The sequence below is a fragment of the Alligator mississippiensis genome, chromosome 7, assembly GCF_030867095.1.
Source record: "Alligator mississippiensis isolate rAllMis1 chromosome 7, rAllMis1, whole genome shotgun sequence".
NCBI lineage: Eukaryota > Metazoa > Chordata > Crocodylia > Alligatoridae > Alligator > Alligator mississippiensis.
Window position 1 is genome coordinate 14,372,701 of NC_081830.1, and position 2,849 is coordinate 14,375,549.

Genomic DNA, 2,849 nt, shown 5'->3' on the forward strand with positions numbered 1-2,849 from the left:
ACGCCTCCATTTCCATTTTCACTGCCTGGCTTTCTTGTCTGCATTGTGTGCCAGGCCAGTCTCCACCTCTGCTTTTAATATGTAGGATTCATACAATACTATGAAAAAACCTCATTTTTTTTCTTTTATTTCATGCATAAAATATAAGTAAAGCAAAGTCACGAAAGAAAGATAGACATGTTGTTCTTGGAGAGGATCTGCCTTTTCAGCGGTTTCCTCAGGGCAGCTTGGATCTCCCTGTTCCTCATGCTGTAGATGACCGGATTCATCAATGGAGGCACCACACAATACAGAACAGCCGCCAGGAGATCCAAGGGGGATGGGGAGTCAGAGATGGGCTTCATGTAGGCAATGCCAGCAGTGGAAAGAAGCAGGGAGACCACGATAAGGTGGGGAATGCAGGTGGAGAAGGCTTTCTAATGGCCCTGCTCCGAGGGGATTTTCAACACTGCGGTGAAGATCTGAACATACGACACAACAATGAAAACAAAACAGCCAAAAGCTAAAAACACGCTGAAGGCAAGAGCTGCCAGCTCTCTGTGGTATGTGCCAGAGCAAGAGAGCTTGAGCAGCTGGGGCACTTCAGAGAAGAACTGGTTGATGATATTGAAGTGGCAGAAGGGGAGACTAAAAGTGTTCCAGTGTGCATTGCAGCATAGATAACACCAGCAGCCCAAGGACCTGCAGCCATCTGGACACAAGCTCTCCTGTTCACTATTATCCCATAATGCAGTGGCTTGCAGATGGCAACATATCGGTCATATGCCATAACCGTGAGAAGAGATACATTTGCTGCCAAGAAGCAGAACAGACCAAAGACTTGGACAACACATCCAGAGTAGGAAATGGACCTGGTGTTCAATAGGGAATTAGACATGGATTTGGGCACGGTCACTGAGATGGAGCCAAGGTCCACGATGGACAAATTAATCAAGAAAAAGAACATGGGAGAATGAAGTTCATAGTTTAGAGTTACAACTGTGATGATGAGGAGATTCCCCATCAGGGCTGCCAAGTACTCTCATAGAAAGGTAACAAAGTGTAAGAACTGGAGCTCCCGAATATCAGAAAAGCCCAGGAGGAGGAACTCGGTCACAACAGTTTGGTTGGACATTTCCCTCTTGAGGGCGTTGTGCAAGGCCTGTGAAGGAAGGACAAGAAAGTGGCCAGGATCAGAGTTACAAATATAACAGGAGGGAATCTCATGTCAGAAACAGCTCATGAACTAACTGCCAGTACTGTCTGTCTTTAAGTGCTGTAAAATTGCCTGTGGAAGGTATTATTGCTGGGAATATTCTATCTTTAAGTATACAGAAGCTCCACAAAAGTACTTATCTGTGTGCATAAATATATATATATATATATATATATATATATATATATATATATATATATAAAATAAAAGCAAACCACCCAATAGAGACTATTTCAGAACAAAACAATGTTTATAATTCTGAATCTAGGTTGTGCAAAATCTCAGAGGTTTTACCTTTTATTTGCTTCATGCTCTCATTCTCCTCATTTCAGATCTCACTATGAACCCATCTCCCTTCATTAAGCTGTCAGACCAAATTGTGGTATTTTTATGTGATTTTTAATAGCAACAACAAGCAAGAAAAGCAAGAACCTCAGCAAACATCAAGGCCACAGCAAGATGAGGCACACTGGACACAGCACTTGTGACTAAAATAAGATGCCGGTCAATAAAATGCCAGCACCCCGCTTTCCTCTTCCCTGGTACATACGGCATTGACATAGACAGCATCCAAAGTGTCACCTGGTCTGAAATGAATCTCTACTGAGTTCTCCCTGCCATATGGTTATTAGCAGATTGATATGGTTCCCATCCCCAGCTGCACGGTCATCTCTCTGCCATGATAGGCCAATGTCATCCTTCTGTCACCTCCACGTTGTGTCATTGATCTTTGTCATTTGGGTACAAGAACTTTATGCTCTTTTGAGCAAGGGATTCTTCTCACTATGTATTTGCTCATCACACTTTGTTGGGTCGCCTGACCCTAATTTGAGAGGCACTCGGATAAGTAAAAAACATTTTCAGGGGGATCAACTGCAGGGCTTACTGAGTTCTCCCTCCTCCAGGCATTTCTGTTCTGGAAAACAAGAAAATCTGGATGCAATGAGTGAGGTGGGATTGTAATCCTGGTGCTGCTGGGCAAGACTGAATCTCAGTCGCAGGGCTTAGAATTTAAGTCTAGAAACATGTTTCCTATAAAAATGTCTTTTGCTAAAGATATACTTTTTCATAATATATGGATTTTCTTCAAAACCATCAGTTTATGAAGAATAACCATCAATAGTGGGGTGGAGGGATAATTTGGTTTAAAATAGGAAGACTCCAGGAGTTTTTGATTGAAAAATTTCAAGTTGCCGAAACAGTGAATTGTGTGGTTTCTTGGTAGCAAGTTCAGATTTCTAAAGGGAGCTGTTTTCTTTTCGTTCTTTTTTTTCCTTTGACCTGCTAAAGAACTTTGAATACCTTGCTAATAAACTGCTGAGAGCTTTTCATTTGAATGTCATTTTCAGGTTTTTAAATACCCCGCACACCGCCCTTCTTGCCTACCAACCATATTTAATTGCAATTAAAAACTTACTGCAGCATTTTTTGTTACTTTTTACTCAGCTTATTATAGATCCTACAGATTCTTTGCTTATTTTCCTTCTACTGATCTATTGAATTTCTACATGCATCCCTCTTCTTACCAACCACCCACAGTTAATTTGAGTAATAAACTTATAGCAATGGGAAGTTTTTCTCAGCTTGTGATCTCATCCTCCAGTGCCAGGAGTCTTTGCTTATTTTCTCTCTCCTGATCTATCCAATTTCTCTT

At 41.4% G+C, this 2,849-nt stretch overlaps 1 pseudogene; it reads right to left on the reverse strand.

Annotated features, from left to right (window-relative positions):
* Positions 1-257: 257 nt before the first annotated feature.
* On the reverse strand, positions 258-1,003 carry LOC132251789 (olfactory receptor 14A16-like; annotated as a pseudogene).
* Between the last annotated feature and the right edge of the window lie 1,846 nt (positions 1,004-2,849).